The following is a 15,067-nucleotide window of genomic DNA, read 5'->3' as shown; positions in this document are numbered from 1 at the left end:
TATATATATGTATGTGTATATATATATGTGTATTTTTTTTTATTTTATTTTTTTAAATGGGTAGAACAGGGAATCTGTTTCTGTACAAATTAATTTAATCATTGTTGCAAAGTAATGACATTGTATTATTATTTCTAATTACACAATTATGACTGCTGTAAAGATATATATTTTAGGAGAACGTTGCAATATTACTCATGTGACCTTCTCAACAGAAGTGCAGTAAATTTAAAAATTTGACATACTGTTTTTTCTCCTAAAATATTCATACAGAAATACTGAAATACTGAAATTGTCTGTGACTGCAGCAGTTTGAATCATTTTGAAATGCGAGCACAGTACTTTTTTTTTTTCTTCCATTCATTCAACCTTTATTTAGACAAGTTAGTCTCAGTGAGCTGCAAGGACTCATTTAAAGAGAAACATGCGTATTAAATACTAATTTAAATTTGTATTTGTACCTTGGCAATCCATCTACAGTCTGGACTTAAACTGACCTATCTACTTTGTTATTCCTACAGATGCACTAAAAAAACAATATTTCATGTTTTATTAAGTTATCAACTTATAATAAACATTTAAATTATTCTTCATTCAGTAATAATGTAGTTATCTTTATAAAGTATATAAAAAAATCATTTTTGTGTAACGTAATTAAATCTGCACTCGTGTTTGTCTGTTGATAAATGTATTTTTGTAAAAACTGTATGCAACTTTCTTTAAAAATCTGTATGTTTTTATTAATTTTAACTTTAAACAAGCTTTTTTTTATATAACAAAATAATAGAGTGCTACAAATATTGAAAAAAGAAAAAAGTCTAAACAAACTTCCCAGACCCAACTCTTTCATTAACACCGTTTTGACCTCTGAAGGCCGAAGCTTAATTTTCTGCCATCATGATGACTTTCCTGAGCTTTTTAGCACAACAATTGGCAGCCTTTTAACAATATCGATTTGCTGCATTGTGGCTTTCTGAGAGCCAGTCCAAACACGCATTATAAATTGTTTTTAGCACCATGTTTACTTTTGTTATTCAGAGACGACTTTCATTTCATCCCATCATGACTAACTGAGCTGAAGATATGAGGGCTTTTAAGTGTGTGATGAATAAATATGAGTCTGATTTTAGACCTGCAGTGGGAATTCACTAAAGAAAATGGGGTTCTTTGAATGTGATGCAGATATGTTTGCAAGGCTTTCTTTCGTCATTTCAAATTACACATCATTTGACACAAATGATGTACATCTTACTGTGCGTTATTACATCATTTTCTATAAGCGTGTAGAGAGGGAAAAAAACATTAGAAAACACTTGAGCCTTTGTCAAACGGGATTTCTTTTGTTTTCTTCCTAATCAATCTTTTTGTAGTTTCTGAAATTATACTTGTAAACAAGGAACTATTTCTAAAAAAATGCATGTGTATATGTATATGTGTGTATATATATGTATGTGTGTATTTGTGTGTGTATAAATATTATATATATATATATATATATATATATATATATATATAATGTGTATGTATGTGTGTATGTATGTGTGTATGTGTATAATTCATGGTACATTGTAGCAATTTTTTTTTCCAATTTCTTAAAGTATATAGTCAAAAAGAGAACAATGTACAGTTTGTTTTACAGGAAAAATGACAATTATTTTTATTAATCCACGTTGACCTACCATATTTTTTGCCATATAAGTCGCAACTTTTTGCATAAATTTGCAAGTCCTGTGACTTATACACCGAAGTGACTAATGTACCCCCCCACCCCCCACCCCCATATTGATAACCCGATTTTTGGCTGAGATCTGATTATTTAATTCATTCAGACATGGAACATGTTGAACACTACCATTTTCAGCCGCTAGAGGGCCCTCGAGCAATGTGGCAAGCCAAGTTTCTCATTAATAGGTAAAAGTGGCTATTAATGAGACACTTGGTTTGCCATACAAAGACACCTTCGTCTCGCTCCGGAACTCCTGAAGCAAACGTCACATCAGCTGCATTATGCCTGTGCTGCACAGGCGCACCATTAAAGTGCATTTATTAAGGAAAAGTTCAAATGAGACACATCTTTGCTTTAATGTTGAGCAAACAAAACAATTGTTTTTAAGTGTTAATCTTATTAAAGTCTTGTTAAAGTACTCACGTGCACGCTCCTGTGACCAACATTTGGCATCCAATCGATTTTTGGCATAACACCAGCCCACTTTTTCAGGTGGTCAGCAGTGACGCATAATAAACCCAACGCGTCAGCGGTGATGCATAATAAAAGTGACTTATACGGCTAAACGACTTATTTATGTTTTTTTTTTCCACTTTATTAGACATTTTTGGACTGATACGACCTATACGGCAATGTGACGTGTACGGCGGCAAGTACGGTATATTAGTTTTTCTCATATTTTTCAAAAATCAGTAACTTATTCAGATGTAAAGCAACAGTTTGCACCCTAATGTCTTAAACAGTGGACATAAAAATAAAACTTTGTTGTGTACTGTTCAGACCAAAATGTTCTCAAATTGAAAGGGTACAACTTTAATTGCTTAATCTGCTGCTAATTTACTTGAAATACGTAAACTGTGTTCCACAGGGCTATTCAACTGGAGGCCCGGGCACCAAATCAAGTCCACCGATGAACTCAGTTCGGCCCACCTGTGGGTTCGTTTTAAATAAAACTCTATTTTAAACCATAAAACAAGCTCAGGTGATGACAATAACTGCTGGATGTCCAGCCCCTGAGCTCTTGGGTTTTAGTAACTGTGGCTCCCTGAGCAATTTAGTTGAATAGCTTTGGAGCACAACAACGTATGTGTACTATTTGTCTCATTTGCAAAAATTCTATGTCCATATTGTTGATTCCTTCAGGTTTCTGACCTCCTATTAGCATAATGTTACTAGAAGCAATACTAGAAGTAGCACAATATCCAACGGTTTTGCTGAAGAAATTTGCATCTGCAGCTCCAAACCAAACATGTAATCTGTCTTTATTGTTGCTTTTGTCGATGTGTCTGTCATGCTTGGGGACGTACGTTCAATTAAAGGTGAGTTTATGACGGTATATATTTTATAAGATCATGTTTAAGCTCTCCACACAAATGAATAAACAAAAACAAAAAAAGTGGAGTTGAAAGATTTTGTTTTTCCCTTTTGGAACATGGTTTAAAAAGGATAATTTTTAGTGGCTTGCGAGCAAGGCTAAAACAATAAAAAAAAATCTTTGAATTCACACAAAACATTCCCGTGTGGGCGGGGCCTCAGATCAAAGCCTGTCAATGGAAACCCATAATAAGACAATGGCATCGGAAAGGGCCTAACTTGTAATCCAAGTCTGGATGTGATTCTTTTAAATCCATTATGTAAAACAGAGCTTTTAATTCTGAGATTAAATTCATGAGATGGTGATTAACAGACTGATTAGCAGAATGCTGCAGATAATTACCATGCTATAAGAACGACTATCCCCACATATAGTGTACACATCACCACAAATTTGGCAATAATTAAGAAAAAAAGGATTTCACTATTTTGTTCTTCTCCAGTGAGCGGATTACAGCCGACATGATAAAACAAGAAAACGCCAAATTAGATGGTTTGAACATCTGAGGACGTCTTATTTCTGCTGGGAAGCGTGGATCCCAGTGTGTCACTGGTGTAATTTGGTGTGAAGCAAGAGATTAGATGAGAGATTAGAAGATTGTTAATATTTTCTGTATCTGTCATTTTGAAATGACAGCAGATGTTCAGAGTGCATGTATGACGAGCAGCTCGAGGGTGGAGATCGGCTCAGGATGTTAACACAAAACCATAAATTAAAAAGAAATGTCCTCTGGTATGAGAATGGACAGCTGTGATGAGCAACATTTCTCATCTTTGCTCGACTTTTGTCCTTTACAGCGAGTGAGCTTTGAGTTCAGTGCTATGTGACCATTTACAGCATAAGAATTAAGTTTGACAATATGAAGGGCTGTGAACTGGCAGAAGAAGATCCCGTCACAATAGAAAGGTATTTTTGTGTTTTAGGTCCAGATCATCTCCATAAACAGGCAAAGCTTTTCGTCGGGAAGATTATTCTTTTGACCAGAAGACTTCCATGAAAGGCCTTAGGACTCCACAGGGATCACAGAAAGGACAGCAAAGTTAATTAGTGCCACTTCTTGCCTACCACTGAAGGCAAGGGGGCAATATTGTGTGTATATGTGCTTGTTTGTCTGTTAGCAAAATATCTCATGAACCACTTGGCAGATTTAACTCTTAGAAAGTAATCTTATGGTTTTACACCCACTACTGATTAAATTTTGGAGTCAAACCTATTCAAAATGGCAGCCACAGACGATTTAACTTCAATAAACCCAAAATAGCTATCACTCAGTCAGTTTTACATATATTTAGCTAAAGTTTGGTGTAGTAGTTGCTGAGCTTTGTCTTCAATGCATACTTTGAGCGCAACACATTGAGCAATAGTTTGACCTAAAGCACTGGTATTAACTTTTGGCATCAACCATGTCCAACTGTTAGCAAAATATCACATGAACCAAAGGACAGTATTAAATAAGACCCCAAAAAGAAAAAGTAAATGTACATCTCCAACCAATTAACTTTTGGATTAAACTAAATTCACCACAAACATAAACCTATCTACATTAACCAACATAAAAATAGCTGTAACCAAGTCACTTGTACAGATGCTGAGCTAAAACTGGGCATGGTAGTAGTTGAAAGTCATCCTCAACACATACTCTGAGCACTAATACATCCTGAAAGATTTTACAATATCAAGTGAGATTGCACACAATGCCATTAGCGAGGTTTTTCCGAAACGGATACAACCTCATTCCTTCTCAAAGATATGATGGTCAAAGATTCTTGCATGGCAGGCGGTGTGTTGAGCATTACTGAAGTGAGTGCTTGGACTTGAAGCTGTTTTGTGTTGAGTATGTGGACGATGTTACTTTGTGCCCAGGAGAAGGACAGGAAGTCGATCTGAAAGTACAGTAGTTTGGCACAGGATTGTTGGAAAGAAAATCAAACTGTTATCTAAATGAAACGTTTTCAAGGTGCTGCTTTTGAACACCAGCATGAAAATGATTTCCTTTCATGCGCTTACTTTACTTAATTCACTGGCTGCTCGCTAGATTGATGTTTGTATTTTCTGACGCAGGCGAGGAGTCTTCAAATCCGGAAAGTCTTTCATCCCCACGAGGCCTTTCTTTTAACACGTCTTTGTACACCTTGTGAGGGTTGTGAATTTGTGCTTGTTTACGGCCGCACGATCACTTTCTCCTGCAGCTGAGCTTCACCTGCGAGCTTCAAAGAAAGCGTTCGTGCTTTTGGTTTGCCGTAATGTGCATTAAGCTGTAAGTGCATTTTTTCTTCGCTCTCCTGCCTCGAAGATGGCTCGTGTGTTTATTTCCATGTTAGCGTCGCTGCGGCGGGACAGCGCAGGTCTCCAGAGTGGGGCATTTTGTAAAATATTTATGTCAGGTTGTCTTCATTAGGCCCAGAATAAGAACCATATGTTGTCTTGGCTGCAGGCCATCTTCATCATCCCGGCAGGTGTTCCTCACCCTCCTTTGTTTCAGCATACAGTCACTGCTTGGCTGGTTTTGGAAGAGGTGGCAGATTGCGCTGTTTCCTTCAGTGTGTCGAGTGCAGCTCTGCTCAGCCAAACAAATACTCTGAACACAGAAACTTAACTCTTCTGTGTGTGTGTGTGTGTGTGTGTGTGTGTGTGTGTGGGTGTGTGTGTGTGTGTGTGTGTGCGTTTGATTATGTTATATATGGTGTGCATGTGTGTGTGTGTGCACGTGTGTGTGATACATTTCAAAACTTTTACTTTGAGCTGATGGAGAAATTTTGCAAATCACTTTCTTATCCCTTCTTTGTCACCTGCAATATTGCTTTCCCCGTGTCTGCGTGTATTCGTCTGCACTGTTAGCAAAATATCCCAGGAATCACATACACATTTTGGGTACCACTTTACAATAAGTCTCGCCTTTATAAATGGCTAATAAATAGTTTATAGACGTGTTATTAATCATCTATGAACACGTTATAAATCATTAATAACTGCTTATTATGCATTAATTAAGGGTGACAGAGAGACAAACTGACCAGTTTCTTGCCAAATAGTGAGCCAAATCTGTTCACCTATATATTTCATTTAGAGTTGTTTTAAATATTTCAGCCTAAGTTACTACCTTGTAATCACAATAAGCATTTGTAAATATATATAATATTGTACTTTATCACTGCATTAAAAGTATCTACAACTAATATAAAATATATGAAATATATAGGTGAACAGATTTGGCTCACTATTTGGCAAGAAACTGTTCAGTTTTGTCTCTCTGTCACCCTTAATGCATAATAAGCAGTTATTAATGATTTATAATGTGTTTATAGAGGAAATAACAATGTATCTATCAACTATTTATTAGCCATCTATAAGGGGAACCGTATTGTAAAAGAATACCATATTTTGTTGAAACTTTCAAAATGTAATCGATGGATGAACATCTACAACTCTTTAGTTTTGCGCTCAATCAGATGTAAGACGGCCTACACAACAAATTAATCTCAAGCATAAATTGCTGTAACTCGGTTAATTTCACAGAAATTAAACTAACATTTGCAGGGGTAGTATTTGAGACTGATCGCCAACTCATACCCTAAGTGTTAACAGACGGCGTAAGTTTTGTGTTTAAACTTTGGCAATAAATGTGAGAGGTAATTGTGTTTGTCTGTTAGCAAAATATCTCATAAACCACGTTGCTGATTGTACTGAAACTCTCAAAAAGTAATCTTTGGCTGTACATCTACAACTGATAAACTTTTGGAGACAACTCCGTTCAAGATAGCCACCACAGCTAATCAACAAGGTCATAACTCTGTGAATTTAAGCAATACTGAGTTCAAATTGAATGTGGTTGAAAGGCATTCACAACCATGTAAGTCATCTCAGTGTCTCAGGTTGAATATAATGTTATGTTCAAGGTTTGACCAAAGCTGCTACAACTGACTTTTCTCAATGTAAAACGATTTTGTTTAACAACTCTGGCATTAGAGATGTGGGTAGTTTTCATTCCTTCACAGAATCCTAAGCCTTTAATTTACAGACTGACAATGTTCTATCCCCCCGTGCTGATGGGACATATTCAGAACTCATTACATCATCGCAGGTATTACAGCTTCAGATCCCTGAGTACACGTTGAAGCGTGACTTCCTGTTTGTCTCCTGCTGGGACCAACATGGCTGCACCCAAACATGTATACTCAATTTCCAGAGCTCTTTTGATGAATGCATGTGACATTGTGCATGGGCTCAGTGCATTTATTTTTTGTTTTAACATATTAAAATGACCAGATTCAGCCTTCCTCGCGGGGCTTAGCCTACTCTGCAATGCATTATTCACAGCATATATCTGCTGTATCTAATGGACCATTGTCAAAGTGAGTTGAAATTCAAAGCAGATCTTTTATTTATTTATTTTTGTATTTTATTATCTGTTGCAGGGTTACTTCATAGCTTCTTTCAATTTGTAAAATTTAAAGGCACAAATCTCTGTAAGTCAAACCATTACTGCCAGGTTTGGATGTTAGAAATTTGTCCTAAATTCTCATTTTCTTTTTTTTTTTCCTGTTCAAAATTATAGCAAAGGTGTGTCTCAGTCGAACTTTTCCTTAATAAATGCACTTCAGTGGTCAAATCAGCTGCATTTCGCCTGGGTGGCGTGGGGAAATGCAGCTGATTTGACATTTGTTCCAGGAGTTCTGGAACGAGACGAAGGTGGCTTGGTTGACGAGCCAAGTGTTTCATTAATAGTCACTTTTACCTATTAATGACACACTTGGCTTGCCATACAAGTCGAGGGCCCTCTAGGCTGAAAATGGTAGCGTTCAATATTTTCCATGTCAGAATGAATGAAATCTTCAGATTTCAGCCAAAAATTGGATTACAAATATGGAAAAAACGACATAAATATGTCGCTTTGCTGTATAACTCGCAGGCATGCTAATTTATACACCCCCCCTGCAACTTATACAGCAAAAGTTACGGTGTATCTATAACAGATTCTTTCTGGTCAACCCCATTCAAGATGGCCACCACAGATAAGAAAGCTTGGCGCAAACAAAATTTTTTGTAACAGCCACTTCTAGAGACATTGAGCGTAAATTGGGTGTGTTCAAAGTTGAGTCATTCCAAATAAAAACCTTAAGCACTGACTGATCAGAGTCAGAGATTCTTTTATTGTCATTCACGCCTCATGTGGTACATGTGGTGGAGTGAAATTATGTACACAGGGTCCCAGTTACATCCAACAATAAAATATAAAAGAAAAACAATGATAACATCTAAGATATGAACTAAGAAAAACATCAACTAAATATACACTAAGCACTAATAGCATAAAAACATTATGTTGAACATCAGCACAAACATGAACATGAGTCTGTGTGAGCAGATGAGCATGACACAGATCAGCAGCAACATGATGTGATTTTTTTCACAGTGATTATTCTGGTTAGAGATTCATGAGTCTATCAGCCTCAGGGTAGAAGCTGTTCCTCAGTCTAGTGGTTCTACACTTAATGCTCCTCAACCTCCTTCCTGATGGGAGCGGGGCAAAAAGTGTGTGTGCTGGGTGAGTGGGGTCCTTCATGATGCAGGTGGTCCCCTTCCTGCATCTGGAGATGTAGATGTCTGTGATGGTGGGGAGTCTGACTCCAACATCTTCTGTGCAGCCTTCACCACTCTCTGCAAAGCTTTTCTTTCTGCAGCTGTGCAGCCTCCATGCTACATGTTGATGCTGGAGCACAGGATGCTCTCCACAGGTATCATGTGATACCTGTTATTTATTTATTTGTTTTTACTTTGCCATTAACTTTATCGGTTAGCAAAATATTTCTTTAACAACTGAACATGTTTTATTCAAACCCTAAACAAAGTCGTCATTGGGGGTAGATTTACAAGTCTTACAACGCTTGGAGTCAACTCATTACTGGATGACTACCACAGCTGAACAACACTAGCCTCTTCAAAACCGCTATAGCCAAGCCAATTTATCACATCACATTTGATTGTTCATATCGTTTACAAGGCTTGATCAATCGCTCCATCCCCTCTCATCATCTAGCTTAAAATCTGGCATGGAAGTATTGGGATCCATTTCCTACTACATCTCTAACTCAATCAGTGTTTGGGCCGTCTGTTATCAAAAAGCAGTGAGCATTGATTAAACACCATTAACACCAAACGCACTGTCAGTAACAAAAGAAGTGTAGAAACGGTTTCAGAATAATCATCATATAGGTTTGGATGCCAAAAGCATCACGAAAGTGCCTTCCTGCGACTTGGCCCTCAACAGCAGAGACAAGGAGCTTTTCAACATGACAGACGTGCCTTTTTCTCCCCTGCCAGCTCTGAATTGGCCATAATGTGCACGGCATCAATCAAAGTGTATTCTTTATTCACAAAGATGGGGAGAGGATCAAAGGCATCATGCCACAGCAAGTCATCATGAATGTGAAGAGCAGCCTTCTGGCTTCCCACCCAGTATTTAGTCACTGGAACACATGGTGAAGATGACTAGCTGTCTAACGTACACACATGAGACAAGACACCGTATATTTGTGGAAAAAATAAACTTTTCATGCATGTTTGACTATTATTAGCAGGAGAAGAATCAGTCATCCACATCATTTTAATAATAAATATTTGAACTAAAAGTAACTTGACTTCCTCTCATGACTCTTGAAGATATTCCACTTCTTATATTGTAAAATACTGCAGTTCCAACTAAAGAAAAGCAAATGGCAAAACATAATATGGCATAAAAGAGCCATTTCCCGAGGTGTACATCTCAAAGATATATTGGACAAAGAAGCTAAATTATTTAAGAATGGTTTAAAGGGAGCCATCTATGTTAACAGACTAGTTTCAGTTTTGTTAAAGGGATTTTCTGTATAGTAATTACCTGGCGTAGAAATCGCTCGGAGTAAAGTTGGGAAAAACAGATCCGAGTTTTCTCAGGGGAAACGAGCAAATGGCAAGCAGAGGCGACTAATTTCTGACATCTTAAAACAACTCCTATTTCAAAACTTTTATAGCACTTCATACAAAAGCTCTTTCAGAAAACTTTATGCCATCAATTCAATGCAGTTTATTTATATATCATTACGTTGACTGAATTTAACCCCAGTGATGGATCTCAATTCTTTTGCTTGAGTTGCAGAACCTCAACATACACTTTAAAACTTAGACTACAACATACATTTTGCCTGATTTCTTGCAACTTTGAATCACCAACTAGTCTCCTGAAAGTCACAACTGATTGAGGTACACTAGATAATAAAGACAAACAACTCACAAGATTGGTGAATGGTTCAGTGACTGCATGGACTTTTAAATTTGAATTACCCAACAACTGCATCTCTGCCAGACCATCTAAATAAAACTGAAAACACATTTCAGATTAAATAGTCTTAAGAACTAAGAAAGAAAGTCCAGTTGTCTTTTTTTAAAATACACAAGGTTTTTGGTAATATTGCACTGTGCGTGAGGCAGTAAAAAAGTTCTGAGTGCATGACTGATCAAAACATTTTTAAATTAAGGCAGTTTTTCATTTGTGGGCTACTTCAAATTGCCATTTGGGGAAAAAAAGAGAAGAATATCGGTGTGTGTTTTGCATTTTAAGGATGAAATGATTGGGTTTGGCAGCACTTGTGAAACAATACCCCATTAGGCATGGGCTGAACAGTGAAAGGTACACCACTGTTTTTGAAAATCTAGTAATATCTTGAATATTGCTCAGAAATGTACACTTCAATTACACATAAACTGACAGAATTGTACTCCACTTGATTGTGTCTTGGTGTCAAACCTAAATTTATCTACTGTATTTTTCGGACTATAAGGTGCACTTAAATTCCTTTAATTTTCTCAAAAATCGACTGTGAGCCTTATAATCCGGTGCGCCTTCTGACTGTGCTTACTGACCTTGAACCCATTTTATGTGGTACAACTGAACAATGCTGAGACTTATTGTGAATGAGTTGAATAGAGTTTGACTTATCTGACTGTTTTGTTTCACTTAATGCGCCTTATAATCTCTGGCGCGCCTTATGTATGAAAACAGACCCGTTCATTGATAGTGCGCCTTATAATCCAAAAAATACAGTATTCCAAACCAAACAATGATCTATTCCTATTTTAGCTTTATAGTTGTGGTTTAATCAAAATGTATTTTCCGGCATGCTTTCTCATTTTTTTTTATTTAAATGATTCATTAGACTTTCAGAAGAACAAGTTTTGACATCAACTAAAGGCACATTTGTTATTTGCAACTAAATAATCCACAGTTATGCTGCTTCCTTCCCTTTAATTGTACATGGTTGCTGACATTGGACTTGTTTGTTTAAAAAAAAAAGACCCCTCCTTTAACCAATTTACTGTTTAGTCGCCAGACTCGATCCCCATTTCTGACATTTGTGCTATGGAAAATACAATCTAATGAGGGGTTTTCTGAGATGTCCTCATTAGCTGTAACATTAATGCCATAAAGCGTATGTGTTTGTTCTCATTTTCAGGGTTACATGCTCTCATGGTGATGCAGCTCTACAGCTCTGACTAGGCAGCTGACCTTTTTCCTTTTGTTAATAATTTTTTTTTAATGCACACTCTTACTATCTCATGACACACATATTCCATGGAGTTGTTGCATCCCTGGGGTTATTAAAAAGTAATCTCTTTACAACAAATGGCAAATTCCTATTAATTTACAGTTTGTTTCTCAAAAACAAAACTATTGCTTTCTATATAGTCACCACTTAGATTAAAGTTTCCTGTAAGTCAAAAGTAATTTGGCTAAATTAAAGAAAAAACACACAAAACTGTATGCCATAAAACTAGATTTACATACAGAAGTGGCACAGAGTCCCACAATAACATCTTCTTTTATATTATACAAAATAAATTTACATTCTTTATTACTAAACATTGATTAGCTTAATTTTTTATATTAAATGTGAAATTATCCTTCCTGTTTCCCATGGCATGTTTAAGTTGTTTGATAGTTGCTCATAATTATCAGAATCAACTTTATTGTCAATGTACAGTGAAACTTTGTTCCATACAATTGTCTGAAGGATATACGGAAGTGTACCGGGGCTGTGGCTCCCTACGAGCGCTGCCCTTATTGCTTAGACAAGAAAAGGGGAAGAAAACATGAGGAGACGAGGTATAAAATAAAGATCTCTCACACCGTGTTCTTGACACAGGGCACAGTGTAAGGTAGCAAAAAATCTACATCAGCAAGCAACATAGAGAGACATAATAGTTTCCATAGTCCTGATAAAGATACTAAAGTCTCAGCCAGTCAGATAAGGGTCCATCGATGTACTTGGGGGTTGGGTAGGAGGGGATCAGAGTGTCTTGTTTCCATAATATCCAAGGAGAAATTGAGTCAGCCTTCAAAGACCAGAGCCAGATTCAGATTTCAACATTGTTTTGGATCAGACCGAGCTCTTAATTTCCGCATCTGCCTTTTATGGTCTTGTTAGTACATCTCATGGCGACTCTAAACGGCTGAATTGTGATTACTTATGCCCAAGTCAGGCTTACAACTTCTCCAAGATCTCTTCCTTCCAACCGTCCATTAACACCACCACAAAGTTCCACAGTCATGACTGCTCGGCTCTGATACAGGTCCACAGATAGTTCGCACACAGTCTGAGTGTTGCCAAGCCTGGCACACGCATTCCAGACAGCTTAAACAGCTGCTGATGTTTCAGACTTGGTCGACAATCCAGATTTCCACCAATGCCAAAAAGCAGAATCCAGTTATCTTAAATCTAATTATGTTTAGAAGAGGGCTTTCCTTCACCCTTCTTGTGAGAAAATTTAATCAATTACGTTGATAGACCAGCTGAACAAATCCGTAGTTTACAGTTGGGAAGGTGCGCAAAAAGGGGCTCTAAAAAAAGTTCACAAAAACAAAGAGCAAAAGCAGGAGGGGAGGCAGGTGAGAGACAGCTATTAGATCTTAATACGTTTAGCCCCTGTTTAATTCTTTATGTTGCAAAAAGGCACCTTCAAGGTTTGGCTGCTCCTCTCGATGATAATTGGATTGCCTCTCCAGGTGACTGTTAGATGCCCCGTTTTAATTTTTGAAATTGAGGGCCACAAAACGAGGCTCAAGTGCTACAGTGATTACCATTACACCTCATCTTCATACACACACATGCACACACACACACACGCGCGCGCACACACACACACAGTGATTCAGACACTTATCTCTGGGATTGCATCAGAGTTGTACTATGCTAACATGCTATCACACTTTCCTGAGGCTTTTAATTCTCGTGGACAGATGCAAGAGTTTTATATTGATTTGTCCGTGTGAAACTAGCTCTTGCATTCATTTGGGAGTGATCAACCTTGAAAATGAAGTTTTCTTTGCTTAGTAGTTTTACGTTTAATCTTTGAGTCAATATCTCATCCTCAGCTCCCCCTTTCCCCTCCTCTGACTTAAGGCTTACTTTTTACTCTTTAGCACTTTTATCCTTCTGTGTTCACTGTCACCATTTCTAATCTGTTAACCCTAGGGGAGGTAGCATCCATACCCTATTCCAGTCATGCTTCCATGCCTTTCTGTTTTGCTTTCATCCAACTTGAGAACAAAATGGCTTTCTAAAGTCACTGAAACCTCAAAGGTTCAATTCAGTATTTAGTATAACTCTGAGTTTTGTTAATGCAGCACATCTGACATTTGATGAGGCGAGAACCAACTAAACGCTTCTCTTTGTTGTCTGTTTTAGTTAAACACTTCCTCACCCTGCTGTTGCAGCTAGTTTGTATGAAACAGATGTGCACTTGAAGATAAAAGGGCAAGAACTAGTCACCTTCATGCAGCATTCTCCGAGGGAAACAACTGGGGAAAAAAAGAGCGAGGAGATAAGAAGGTGGAGGAGGCTGAGAGGGAACGAGACAAGACGGCAAGAGCTGCTGAATGAAAAGCAAAAGCACGACAAAAAGACATGTTTCAGAAAAGATTTGAAGAACTACTAATGAGGTAGGGGTTAAATCGGATGGCTCTGCAAAGGAGCCAGATTTGAATATTCAGAGCGGGGGATGTTTGAGGAGAAAATAAGCAAAAATGTGACTTTCAGAAAGTCACGTACACTCTCACTCAGTCCTGAAAATGTATTTTCTGGGAAGCAGACTCAAAAATTCCATTGATGGAGGTGAGAAATAGTCCTCATTTTAGAAATGATTGCTTTTTGAAACTCAATCCAGAGTCATTTACTCTGGCTGGAGTTGTTAGATGGAGAAATTGTTTCATTTGGTTCTCATGTTGTTTTATATCCAAAGGAATGGAAAGAGAGTATTTGACAGAATACGCCAAACATTGAAAAAAGTGTCCCAAGAAGTGAGATTTTTGTCAAAGGTGACACTTGTTTTGTATTAAAATAAAAAGGAACAAACAATAGTCTGCTGTTAAATCATAAACTTAACCTCCATTTAGTGGGAGGAAAAATATAATACAACCTAATTGGGTAGTGTTGAGTTGTATTGAAAGGCTACATTTCATGCCAGATTAAAAAAAAAATCCAAAATCATCATGATTTAAAGGGCAAACCTTGTAAATGTCATAATGTGTGACATCATGAGGTTTGAAAAATAGAGAATGTGTTGAGGATGACTCAGCTACAATGATTAACTAAATTTGCAGCATGGTGGCACAGTTGATAGAGCTGTTGCTTCTCAGCAAGGAGGTCGCTGGATCAAATCTCAACCGGGGACCTTTCTGGGTGGAGTTTGCATGTTCTCTCCGTGCATGCGTGAGTTTTCTCCTGGGTGTCCGATTGCCTCCCAGAGGAAAAAAAAACATGCACATTAGTCTGATTGGCAACTCTAAATTGTCCCTAGGTGTGAGAGTGAATGTTTGTTTGTCTTGTTTGTCTCTATGTGTCCGTGTGATGGACTTGTGGTCTATCCAGGGTGTACCCCACCTCTCACATAGTCACAGTACCAGTGACCCCCGCAATCCAAAAAAGGAAGAA

This window comes from Nematolebias whitei, chromosome 12, assembly GCF_014905685.2.
Source record: "Nematolebias whitei isolate Nwh7 chromosome 12, NemWhi1, whole genome shotgun sequence".
NCBI lineage: Eukaryota > Metazoa > Chordata > Actinopteri > Cyprinodontiformes > Rivulidae > Nematolebias > Nematolebias whitei.
The sequence above is the reverse complement of the archived record's forward strand: the minus strand, read 5'-3'. Positions refer to the sequence as shown.